We start from the raw sequence: 13441 nt of genomic DNA, 5'->3' as shown, positions 1-13441 counted from the left end.
ATTGCTTGTCATCATTTTACTTGAGATTTATATTTTTTATGTTGTCCTTTTCTTATTTCCAAGGATAGCTGTCCAAACTTAGATGAGAGCACATTATATAAAGATATTTCCAGTGATGGAGTTTGAAAGCAGAATTTTTTTTTCAAAAACTAGCCGCTGTTACACACCAATGTTCAATAGTCAACAGGGAGAAATCCACGGTTACAGAAGAGATACAAGCTTCAATACACCAGATTATAATGCAGCCTTTGTGCATTCATAGGAAGAAGTACAACTATTGCTTTTTTTGACTGGAAAACTGTCTTGTCCTTACTATTATTTGCTATTATCAAAATATTCTTTTAAAAAGTGAAATTCAGCTGGGTAAATTCTGAGTACTCTGATGAATGCCGAACAGTGTATTGGGAAATGCAGGAAGTTGCGTAGAGTGCCAAAGGTTGAATTTTCCATTAATTTCAAAGTTACACTGAAAGTGTTCCCATAATGCAAGAAGGATCTTAAAGTGTGTACTGTAAAGCGGCCGTTTTAGCATGAAAGCCTCCAACATAATGGTGATAAAAGCACAAATGAAAGCTTTTTAGTTAACAGGGTCTCGTTGATATGCGGTCTTTTTTCTTTTTCAAAAATACTATTCTCTTATGAAAATGTAAAAGCAGTGTTCCGTGGTTTTCTTTTCATCATGACTGTACAAAGCGTATGGTACGGTGCCAAAGAGCAGCAGATTGGGGGAGCTGCGAGGTAACGTGCTGGAGTCAGAGAGGAAATGAAAATGAGGGTGGAGAGTATGGAGGTGTCAGGGTGGCTCGTCAAACTCCCTGCACATACTATGAATATTTCACTACTGACACACAGCAGCTTACCTCCCCTCACTGCACTCCTGGAGACAGACAAAGACATAGAAAGAAGGAAAGAAAGAAAGAAAGATAGAACAATAGATAGATAGATAGGTAGATAGATAGATAGATAGATAGATAGATAGACCATCCCCTTTCCCCCCCTTCACCCCACATGCATAACTGTCTCAAGCTTCATCTCGCAGCCCCAAATTTCACGAGGCAGGGTTGACAGGAGGAGCTCTGCACAGCTGACAGCCCTGCTTTCCACAGCGCCAACAGGGGCTGTCTGAGAGCTCACCCACATCACACCGGCAGGTAATACCCCGGTCAGACCGACAGGCACACAGCCTCACAACACAACACTCTCAAACGCACAACACACCAACTCATGCACACTACATGCATCCCAAAGGTGTAGCCAGGGGGATGGATTATGGAATATTTCACACATCATATTGTTGTGCATTAATTTACTGTTGTACAAACCATCAGACAGTCAAAGCACGACACATAACAGTGGGGGCACTGGATCACTGAGGGTTTCGCTCGGACTTGTTCAACTTTTGCTGTAATAGCTTTAAAACATTTATTTTGGACGACGGATCCAGGAAACACAAAAAAAATCTTTGACTTTTTTGGCCCTCCATAAAGACAAAAACAGCTAGAAAACATAAACAGCGCTGAAACTTCAGATAACGAAGGTGGAGTAGCAGTCCAACAGGTGTGTGATCACTCCTGGCTGCTAACGTTACCTGTAAACTGATGCTAAAGGATGCTAATGCTACAGCTGAAGCAGGTCCCAGGGCTGATATAATTGACTACTGGAAGCATAACTTAAAAATAAAAAAAATCACATTGATGCTAATGTGAAAGCTAGCACATTGACAATGCTAACATGTTTATTAGGTGTTATGTTTCATAAGAAATATCTTAAAGTAAAACCAAAGTCATGGGGATTCGTCTTTTGGGCATGATGGATGTCTGTAGTGTATTTCATTGCAATGCATCCAATAGTTGGTGAGACATTTCACTTAAAACCTAATGGTGGCGCTAGAGGAAAATTCAGGGATTCACCAAAGATGGTACAATTCATACAAAACAGATTCCACATCCATTAGCTGTTGAAATATTTCAGCCTGGACCGACAGACTGACATGGCCATCCCTAGAGCCACACTACCACGGCTAAAACTCACCACCGACTTTAAGATGTTTTTCTATGCAGCTTTGTAGACGATTGCCAAACAATGCTTGGCTACCTGCCAATGCTGCCGGTAGACAAAGTTGTCCATCACGAAAAAAGTAACACGTTTTACTAGGAGCTGGTGTTGATTTTTCCCTGTTCCGAGCAGACAAGCATACATAATGTACAGTGGTCCAAGCCACAACCTCCCTCTGCTCAGTGAAACTCCTAACTGCTGAGATAATCGCGCTTCACTAATCGGATAACTCCACCTCTCTGGGGTAAAGCAATCACAAAGCAAATACTGTATCTATTTAAATTTTCATAATGTAAAATAGTGTATTTTGGAGTAATATAAAACAGCTTTAGAGTCATCTTTTATTTCTTAAAACAGAATTTTTCAGTTAGTTACTACAGTAAAAAAAACAAAAAACATTTTGGAGGCTGCCCTCTTTTGTGAATGTGATCCTCAAGGATCACCACAGTATAAGGGTTAATTTCTAGCTTCAGACAGTGCTCTTGAAATCCAATAGTCCTCTTGAGGATCTATATTAATTCTATGTTTAAGAAATAATGGACTTTTATTTTCCAGAGGTTCTGTATGTCCTCTTCGCCTCCGATACTACATACTAACACTATAAAAATGCAATGCAACACCATGCAGTTGACTGTCCGAGTAATGAGTTATAATAAATAGATGGATCCATTTTAGTAGCTTCATGTTAAGTGCTATGTTATGATTTAAAGATCTGTTGATGCAGATGCTGTGTGGTACTGATCAATATATCCACACCAGGTGAGCTGAGGTTTACAGGGACAGCAGAGGCAGGAGGGCCACTAAAGCGGTAAATCTGACCAGAAGCACTTACTTCCACTGCATATCCTATGGGCCATTATTGGTGGGTGTGCTCACACATCAAAGTGGCAGGGATCTTCCAGGCTAAAAAGGAATAAGAAACAAAGGACCATTAAATCACAGTTAGAGACCCTGCTTCGAGCTACACACATGTGAACACACACACTTAAACACTGCAGTAAAAGGACTGTGAAGAGTTTAGGATCCAAAGAGAAAGATAGAGGAGGAGAGGGAGAGAAAGGGAGCGCGACATTGATTTTCCCCCTCTGAAGTGCCAGTTCATCATTCTGTGAGACACACTCTATCGATCCTCCGCCTTTAGTTTGTTTGTAATTTTGGGGGCTCAAAACCGTTCACAAAGATAGATCCTCTTATATGCCACTTGCCTCCGAGATGAAGAATAGAGGGATCAAAGGGTGTTTGAAGATGACCTCATTTTGTGAGGTGCTCTTCACTCGGCTAGTTTTTGTGGCCCTGTTTAAAAAGGGAGCTCTGGGGTGTGCAGATGTGGGGGGGAAATCCAGTCAGCTGAGTGTTTATTATAATAATACAAAGACTCGCTCTGGCCACAAGTCACCCTTTCTGCTTTTATCCCACATTAGTACCCAGAATATTATTTTATGAATGGTGCATGTTAAGTGGAGCTGCGTTAGTGGATTTTAAGGCTACACAAGGAAAAATGCACCCGTTTTATTAATTCAAGTCAGTAACTGTGGCTCCACAACAGAAGAGTGCACCATTCCATCTAAATAATCTCTCCACCGTTAGCTGTTTTGCCTCTCCTCTACCTTCAGTGTCCTCTAGTATATACATAGTGATCTCTGAACAGTTGGGTCGGTAAACAGGAGCGTGCTGTGTGTAATTTACTGTCATCACGTTACATAACTACTGCACATTGAAGTTCATCCTTCAAGCAGTTACCTCCTGCTGCCATTTGAAGCTGGAGCCAATGTGTTAGGTTGACCAAATGCAGCTTTTACTTTAAACCTCTAATGTCAACCCCGCCCCCAGAAACAGTAAAAAGTTTAATTTTTCAAGCAAAGAATAATACATTTCGTGCAGCAGAAGTATGCAACAAAAAAGTATGCAATAATAAATAGGACTTCTGTAATGGATGTTGATGCGAAATCCTAAGAAACAACGTGAACCTTTAGCTAGGGAAAATTAATTATATTACATCCTGGGTCTTGATGTTGTAGCTTTGGCCATCGGTTATGACAGTAGTCGGACAGTTACAGATGTGGTAAGCGAACCTCTGGTTTAGCCATATTATGTAAAACACTTATCTGGAAGTGAAACTGGACAGATAACAGACTGCAAACACATCTATAGAAACATTTTAAGAAGGATTTTTGCCTGTGGGACCTATACTTTTACAGATATTCACAACAGATTGAGGAGATTTTTTTTTAGGAATGCACACATCCAATCCTAACATATTGCTACCTGTGCCAAAACTAACTGGTTTAGGTAAAGGCCAGATCTGACAGATCCACATAAAATAAGGTTTTTGTTGATATCATTATACAATAAAGGCCAGTAAAAGTCATAGCAGGCTTCCAATGTTTCTTAGTGTCTCCAAAATACCTGGCCTGGCCTAATTCCAATAAGTTTGATGCAATGAGGTATACAAATTTTAAAATTGCAAAAAAGAGAACAGTGTATCAGATAGGTATTTGGTATTAGCAGATAACCTGGGCTGAGGTATGAAGTCTAGTAATTTTAATTTGATGTTTTTGTCTTTGCTGCCTTTTCCAAATGAGTTTGGTAAAACTGGGATTGTTTGTTTGTGTGTTTTCCTCGACCTGTTGGATTAATTCTAGTGACCGAAACTACAAAAAACAAGATTTGTAAAAATATAAAATAAAGTAATTAGAAGATAATTTAAGAAAATGTTTCCTTTCACTTCTTTAAAGAGTGAAGTTTGAGCATCAGAGCATAAAAATGATCAGAATGTGGACCTGAGTATTATTTGGTTGTAGTTTCACTGTGGATTGTACATGTATGTTTTATTTGAATAAATACTTTTCTACTGGTGCAAGTAGAGAGGGATTTCACTGCCAACATGTTGGTAAGGAGCACATTCATCGCAGCCTGTTTTCCACTGTGACCTCAATAGCTTCTAGGTAAATTCTCAACCTGAAAGACAACCACCCACATACAGCCTTACCTTAACATCTCCTCTGCACTGCATACCCTTCACTCTCCCTCATATTTAGAGCAACAGAAAGCTATCACCTCAGAATACCTTCAGAGATACTAATAGAATATTTGAAGGTCATCTACAAGGTCATCTACATCATAGCGGTTTCAGGAAAGCATCTTTTAATCAGGGTAAAATGAACAAAACAAAACAAAAAAAACGAAACACCCACACACTCTCCTCACAAAAAAAGACAAAATTCTCCAAAGCAAGGGCATAATTCTTAAATCTTAACTATTCACATAAAAAAGAAGAGTTTTCAGAGTTTTTGGTGTAAATCATCTCTGATGATCATGACTAGGCATTTTCTGCCCACCACGTGTTCTTCCTGCACCCTTTCCAGCTTCATTAATATCAGGCTGCCGTGATGTATGAGAAAATAAAATACATTAAATAGGCCACCTTATAAATTAAAAATTAAGAGATGAGTGGAGTTGAAATAGTTGGAGAGATAACACAGAGACGGGTGACAAATTAAAGGAAAAACTGGTACAGGTCTGAATGCTTTGTGTTCCTCAGCCTTGGCATTGATTCTACAAGTCTCTGAAACTCTTCTGGAGGGATGAACACCGTTCCTCAAAAAGATATTCCCTCATTTGGTGTTTTGATGATGGTGGTGGAGAGTGCTGTCTAATATGTCAGTCCAAAATCTCCCAGAGATGTTCAATTGGGTTGAGATCTGGTGACTGCGAAGGCCATAGCATATGATTCACGTAATTTTCATACCCTTCAACCCATTCAGTGACCTCTCGTGCCCTCATCCTGGAAGAGACCACTCCCATCAGGATAGGATAAAGGTGATGACTCTTTGCAGTGACCCTTCCCTCTAAGGGGACAAGTGGACCCAAACCATGCCAGCGAAATGCCCCCCCACAGCATAACAGAGCCACCAGATCCCCTCACTGTAGGGGTCAAGCATTCAGGCCTGTACTGGTTTTTCCTTTAGTTTGTCACTCGTCTGCATCTTTAAGATATCAACTTTGAATGTTCCCTTTACAGAATCCAAAACTTTAAAATATATTCCACAATCACCTAGAAAATGTCGTTTCTCTGCACATTTTAAACCATTCCTACAACTGTGAACACAGTGTTCTGACATCTGAGCTTTTGCACCACATTGTAAAACATCCCCATCAGCTCTCTGCAAGTGCTACTGTCTGTGTGAGAGGAAGTGTTTTTGCTTAGGCTACTGCATGTAGCCTAACCTTAAAAATATTAGTCTAATAACAGCCTACATGCTGTATTTCACATAATCTACATACTATTTGTTAGAATTCTGAAATACTAGCAACAATATTTTTGCATGCTAACAAGTCCTAAGAAGAGTTCAGTAGCTATATTAGCAGGGACTGATGTAAGTAGATCACCTTTGTATCAATGCTACAGAAATGAACTTTACCAGACAAATTAATAGATAATAGTTTAATCAATTCAGTAATAACCCTTATTATTTGTAATTTAGTTAAATTTGTCAGATTTTTTAAGCTGCCAGTAAACAAGAACAAAAACCTCAAAAACACTGGTTCCTTTTTAAAAGGAATAATGCTAAAATTAGTTTCCTCCAGCTCTCCAGTGGTTAACCACCACGATATTCACAATCTCTAGCCAAACACCACAGCAGCTGATTTCATCCTGATCTGCACACATTCAACTAGAGATGGGTGACTAATCAATCATGTTGTGTGATGATTGGTTGCAACATAAGCTTGCAGATTCCTGGGATTTAGTGGCACATGCTTGAGAGCTACAGTTTAAACAGAAGAAAACAAATCCATCTGGTGGTTTCTGTTGAGCAATAGTTCCATTTTCTGTTCTGGCTTTGTTATCTGGATACAGCATGTAGGTTGAGATGGAGCCAACATATCCCCACAAACTATAAGCTGTGATGTTAAATACGATGTTTCTTATCTCCTCCGTCTCTCTTCACAAAGTGGCAAAATTTCCAAACAGTCTCATCAGAAAATTAAAATAATATACCCATAAAAGGATTATCTGTCAAACACAGAAGATATATGCCAATTGTGCAGAGCCTTAAGATGCCATGCGGATACTGAGGGGAATGGTTCTGACAGTTTCACTGTAATGAGCCTCCATTCTCACAGTTACCAGCAGTGAAATGACTGACAGCCTCAACACTCAGAGTGGAGGTCATCCATGTGAGCAGAGTGCCGCATCCTCCAGATGCTCTTGCCATATTTGCTGCCTACAGGCATCCTATCTGGAATACTTCTTCCTGTCCTTACTCCCCAGGTTTTTAAAATGTCATTTATATCTAATGGCCGTGCTCATTAGCTGCATCTAAAAAACACTCTGGTCATTACCAGCTACATTAGCAGACAGGCTCCATGCCGAATTCTCTTGTTTGACTCATCTGTCACAGCCCCGTTCCTTGGCAGTTGGCACCACAATGAAATGATGCAAACAGCAAATCTTCTAATTATCTGCAACTATCTTTATCTGCTTACATTGCTAGTGGATGTGTTTTGACAAGGCTGCTTTATCAGTGTAGCGAGAAACCCGATCTGAAACAACATCCATCATGTTGAGGCTGCCGAGGCCACTTGGGTAACTACACAGGCAGTAACGCGCTAAGAACTGCACTTTACCTTGGTGCAGTCCTCTTGTGTATGGGCAAAGTGGGAGAAGGGAGGGTTGTGCATGAGTTGGATTGTGATGGAGACAATAGCACTCAGCTCTCTTTCATTATTTACTTGTACCACTGTCAGATACACGTGTTACAAGAAAACTTTAGTATGCTGGGAAAAAATGTCCAAAGAAACCGTCTTTCAGTGTCAAGATAAAGAAAAGTTCACTCATGAACTAAGAGATCCACTTTTGTCACCACTTGGAACAGGAGCAGAATTGCTATTTCTACTTGAATACTGCAAAATAAATAACTGCTTTAGAATCAGAGTGGCACACTTTTTTTTTTTTTTATAGATTGTGCATATTTCTTTAGAGGAGCATTGTGTGGGTGTGCAACAGCCTGTCTAAGTAAGAAATAGAGAGAGAGTGAGAGTGGGTGGGGGAGCATGCTGGCTATCCTTTGTCAACTGCTCAGTGCCATTTAATGGCCTGTAAACCCCTTTGCTGGAGAAAGAACAGGCAATTAGCATACTGAGTGGATTACAAGATTGCTCTGACTCCTGGATTAATGTGTGCACTTAATCTTCTCTTTGCTAAGCGATTCTTGGATATACAGCTATTCAAGGGGAACAAATTTCCCCACCTTCCATAAACACAACATGTAAAGGGATTTCTTCCACGATGGCATCAAATTCAAAATACAGTTACTTCCAGCATTGTCAACAACATATTTTTTTCAACCATTGTCATTTTTTATACTTTTTTCTAAACCTAAAGGCATAACAAGCAACAGTGGTGTTCAAAAGTGTTTTGGCAAAGCGCCCTTTTATAGAAAAGACTTAACCAGGTTTGTAACCCAATGGTATTCTCCATTTCTTGGTTGTTGTCCCAATGCTATGTGCCCTCCGAGTGCATTTTTTGTTTGGTCCAAATTCCCCCATGTTCCTCTGAGGTTTGCTGTCTTGGTTTGACCTCTAAAGCTGGATTTATATGCAAGGGGTTAATGATAGTCCCGCCGGGGGTTTTGATTTATAGTTCAGCTCCAGATTCACTCATCGATAACAACACTGAAACACTAAATGGATGTATCGTACAATGCATCATCAGGGCATATCGTGCTTTAACTGTATTACAACAGTAGCTGCGCTGCACATGCACTTAAAGAACAACAGTTACATCCAGGTAACTTTTATTTGACCTTTTCTCATAACTTAATAAGAGAGTACTGCCTTGAAATTTCCACAGCCCCATTGTATGGTTAGATTTATAAAGGAGGAGCATGTTAGCTATGGTGTAGCCTACAGTGACTGCATGTGCAAGCTCCAAAGCTATGCTTGAAGTGTAAAGAAGAAGTGGGGGCCACGTTTCATTTTTTACCCCTGCACCTTACGAGAGTCTATGCACGGCACTGCATACCATTGGATGCTTGGCCAGCCATCAACTTACGTAGAATCTTCTATTTTGTGTCCTTGAACATAAAAGTCAAACATTAGCCATGACCCTGATCCACAACTTTGCCACGCACCACACCATTGCTATCCTCTGACTATCTGTACTCTATATGATAAACTTGGGTCTGCACCCCATATCTCCACAAACTCGGGCTTCGTCTGCTATCTCTGCCATTGTTTCTGAATCACTATACCTATTTGCTGGCTTTGATATGATCTTTAATCCACGGCTCCCCACCTCACCCCCAAATCTTTCACCTAGAGTGTCAGCCCAGAAATGAAAAGATCTGATAACTTTGCCCGACTATTGCTCAAGTGTCAAGACACTGTGTCTTAAAACGGCAACCTCAGCTTCATAAAGCCCACATTCAAGAACACATACAAATATAAAGGTGTGCAAATTAGGGCAGTTAAAATAACGTAAGATATTCACTGGAAAAACCTCTAAACACTTCCAAATGCTGAAACTTACTGCTAATATCTTGCAGGTGGTACCCATATGCCAATGAACCATCATGTTGTGAACAATTAAAGAAAAAGCTTAGGACAGCTTATTTGCCTTGCAGAATTTGTGTTAAAAAAGGCTCAGAAGCAATAACAGAATGCATAGTCCCCTTCCTCTAAATATCACCACAGATTACCATCTTCGCAGCAATTCTCTGCTTCCATCCTCACGGATAAAAGGCTTTCTGGATGCACTCCTGCAAACAACTAAAGTGCTGATTCACTGCATTGTGTCAAACAGGAACAGATGGTTGAGGCATACCTTTGCTGTCCATTGAGATGAGTGCTCACAGCTAGACCGGCATGCCTAAGCTACACTGGGTTTTTTGCTGTATATCAAGTCTAGCTCCTGAGTCATTTCTAGGGGCTAAAAGCTGTAGAAACGCAGAGTGTAGGAATGAGAAAGAAAAAGAAAGCATGGATCCCTGGACACATTAAGAATGCATTTTCTCCTTAGAAATCAATAATGTCTCATTGCCTTGAAGATCGCCAGGAATGCCATCACTTTCAATTTATTCATTCATTCTTCTCAATGAACACACTGTGGTGATCCAGTGTTTTTCATCCCGTCAGCCCTCCTTCTCCCTCCTGGTCCATCTCCTAAGAGGTTCTTTTAACTTGTTAAGATCTCTTCTCTGCTCCTTTAACAATGGCATTTGTCTGAAAATAAGTGTACAGAGAGTCCAGGAGTCCCAGACACTAGAGTTTCTGGATTGCATCAACAGCAATGAACTTGGACAGGTTTATTTTTTCCTAATCAGGCCATGATTTGATCTGCTGCACTATGCATGCTCATTTTCTCCACACACATTCTGAGTCCTGCTTTATGAAAGCACCCAGTTGAGATGAGAAATCATATCAATCCACCCACCGCCCTCCGACTTCCCCAAAACCTGCTTGTTTTTACCTCTAAGGTGCACTGTGACTCAGCAGGATTTAAAGCAGAACTATAGCACAGCAGAGACTTTATATGTCTATTCACTCTCCTTAATTATCAACATCAGTGACTGGTAGCAGCATGGAGACCCTCAGACAGCTGCCACCAGTCACTGGTCTCTCTCCAAACAGTGAATGGAGGACATGAAACATCCTCAGACATCACAGACAGCAGCCAATCCCCAGCTGTGGGGTAAGCAGTCGAAAAAATTACAGATTGCAGAAGTAACCTTAGGGAATAAATGGTTATTGCCAGATGTAGTTTTCCAGCATTGGCTGTGATAATATTTCCATCTTGATGTGCCTGTCAAATACAGCTGGCTGATTCTTCAGTCTGAGTCATCTCACTAGATTAGTAAAATGTTAGTCCTGGCACTTGGAAGGTAAAGGACCTTTGATAAATTTTGCTCCATCAATTTTCTGATGACCAAAACATCTGCTTATGACTTTCCAGAACTTGACAGAAATCTTGATTAGCCTTTTTTTTTTGTCAGTGCACGAGAAGATGTTTGGGAAAATGCATGTGGGATGGTGCACAGTCTGAAGAAGCATGTAAGAGTGTGTGTGCACACTCGATTCACTTCTGCTGAGCGTAACAATAAAACACAGCTCAATGTGAAGCCCTCACTCAGCAACTTTAATGCTGGCGCCGCGAACAAAGGGGTCAGAGCTTACAGTAATTTTTGTTCTCTCCACATCAATATATGATGCTTCACTGGGGGCAATGAGAACCTGTCCGGAGTTGTAAAAGGGATCTGTTTGTACGAGGTGAACGAACACATTTTCTGTGCACATTAGACACCTTTTGACCCTCCTACAACGTAGGGCATGGAACACCGAGGCCTAAACGGCTCAATTCTTTATTCCCTCACAAAAACACTGAAGTCAGCTCTGGTTTATTACAGCTAATGTACCATCTGCTTCCCAGGGCGACTGCTCATTAAATATGGAGGAGATAAAAAACATATCTCACGTCTGCAACACTGAAACTAAACATGACCAGTGCTGGTAAAGGAGGGCACTAAGGCAGGGCTGACAGCTCCACATTTATATTTGACAGTCTGTGCAACATGGTAAAAAAATACAAGTAGAAGTTCTTTAAAAGATTTCTGTTTTAGACAGCGTTGATAGATATTTTGCATCTAAATGCAGCCCAGGGAGCTTGTCACATTTATGTTACAAACTAAAATCTAATTAATCAGGAATGAAATTTCATCTGCAACCACAAATCAATACTTCCTCTGAGGATCCAGCTTTACTTTCACATTTCTACAACTTTAGAATTATGAAATCAAAGGTCTGAAATTATAAATATAAATTATACATTTATTTGAATGGCCAACAATCACGTTTTGTCTCAACATGCAACACCCTCTTTTCCTAAATCCTTGATTAAGATTTTTAAAAACTCCACATATACACTGTAACATTCAATGAGGAGGTGGAGACTTCATTTATATAGTGTTTTAACATAAAATGGTTCATTTAGTCACTAAGAATTGTTGAAGATAGCTAGATCGGAGAGCCTGAGGTAACACACTTTCCACCTTTATAAAGTCACCAGTAATGCAAAGTAATCACTTTTGTTTATCTATTTCCCCAGACAATTAAATTCTCCATTACCGTCACCGTGTATTACAAGGACATATGTGCGTGGGTGTGTGGATGTGTGAGCACAAAAGCAAAATAAATAGCTACTCCCTTGATGCTGCTTTAATTTTAGCAAGCCACTCACGATGAGGTGTTTTATATAAGCACCTATATACTGTTCATTGTGAGATAAGCAGTGAGACCGCTTTTGTCATCATTTAATGTTTCAAATATTGCCGGAAAAACAAGTGCGGTTAATCACAATTCTCAACACAGGCTCGTCTCTTTCAAAATGAATGGATAAATAATTCAACAAGAACTGCCAGAGAAAACACATTAGTATTAAATATACACTGGACTGCAGTGTTCTGCTTCTTTTGAAAGATGATAAACATTTTTTTTTAAGTTCTGTCTGTGAGCATAACTACTGTGCAACTGAGGAATGAGTCACGTCTACTTATGAGGGATCTGCAGGTGCTACTGGCTTTATTTGTTCTTGCAACTTTGTTTGTTCAACCAGCCAAATCATTCGTTTTCATAACTGGAAACACTTAAAAGAGGGGTGAGTTTACACTGACTCTTTAATTTCTCCAGTTTCATTGTCTTCTTTTTTGGCTATTGTTGAAGTTATTTAATTGCATGTAGACAAGTGATGCAACATGGCGGTGACAGCTTGTTTTATCAGAGAACAAAGGTTACAACATAGCCGTGACATTCTGCTTTGTTCAATTATATAAAAGCTATAAGGAACAAGTTATATCTCCAAGCTGAAATGTGTTCATACCCACATCACATCAACCTGCACGGATCCCAAGAGGTTCTGTAGAGCATGATGTTTATGACATATGACATATGACATGACATTATGCTGCAAGACAATGAGGGAAATAGCAGGAGTCTTGAAATGAGTAAAATGATCTTGAAATTGAAGTATCCTGTTCATGTCTACGGAAATTAGAAAAGGAAAAGGAAAAAGTTTAAGTTCTTGAATGTGATGTATGTAGGTTTTTACGAACCCTGATGCCTGGAAATTACTTTTTAATCAGTTTTTGTGTCTTTTCTAGTTGCCATATATAATGTTGAAATGCAAAAAACATCGAATCATTTATCATTTTTTAAAAATCCAACCAATTAGCATCCATTTTTGTTGTCACTCTACAACTTAATCAACAATTTAAATGACATAAACATGACACCCAATGCTGAAACTACAAGTTTCGTTTAAAGACAGCATATGTTAAAAGCTACTTCTATCCATGCTCCATAAATGTACTTTCCAGTGCAATATTGCAATGCG

The 13441-nt window shown here is 39.8% G+C and overlaps 1 protein-coding gene across 1 annotated transcript in view; it reads right to left on the bottom strand.

Moving 5' to 3' along the window:
- Positions 1-13441, bottom strand: part of mgat4c (mgat4 family member C) — a 107344-nt gene that overhangs the window by 53095 nt on the left and 40808 nt on the right. The window contains exon 3 of the mRNA XM_042410945.1: positions 2888-2958. The gene's annotated coding sequence lies outside the window, so the exon portion shown is untranslated. The remainder of the gene's footprint in view (positions 1-2887; positions 2959-13441) is intronic.

Source organism: Thunnus maccoyii, chromosome 5, assembly GCF_910596095.1.
Source record: "Thunnus maccoyii chromosome 5, fThuMac1.1, whole genome shotgun sequence".
Lineage (NCBI taxonomy): Eukaryota > Metazoa > Chordata > Actinopteri > Scombriformes > Scombridae > Thunnus > Thunnus maccoyii.
This window is presented reverse-complemented; position numbering and strand designations above follow the sequence as displayed.